Here is a 309-nt window from a genome sequence, read left to right on the forward strand (position 1 = left end):
CCGAGAGGCAGCGGGAACGCCACAGGCCACGACGACCGAGTTGCGGTCCTGAGTGCACCCAGGAGGCAAAACCATGGGATTTTTCTCATTTGCTTCTTTTTCACCCCACCACCACCACCACCACCTCTGCCTTCTCCCCCTTTTCGGCTGCACCTTCCCCAGCGCCGCGGGCCCCAGAAATGCTCAGCTTTCCTCCTGGCAGAGACACAGCTCCTCAATAACTCCCGCATCATCTAAAACAACACGCACGAATTCCAACGGAGGGGACAGCAATTCCTTCCCCCCCCCCGCCACACACACATATGCAAT

The sequence above is a fragment of the Charadrius vociferus genome, unplaced genomic scaffold, assembly GCF_000708025.1.
Source record: "Charadrius vociferus isolate BGI_N301 unplaced genomic scaffold, ASM70802v2 scaffold1044, whole genome shotgun sequence".
Lineage (NCBI taxonomy): Eukaryota > Metazoa > Chordata > Aves > Charadriiformes > Charadriidae > Charadrius > Charadrius vociferus.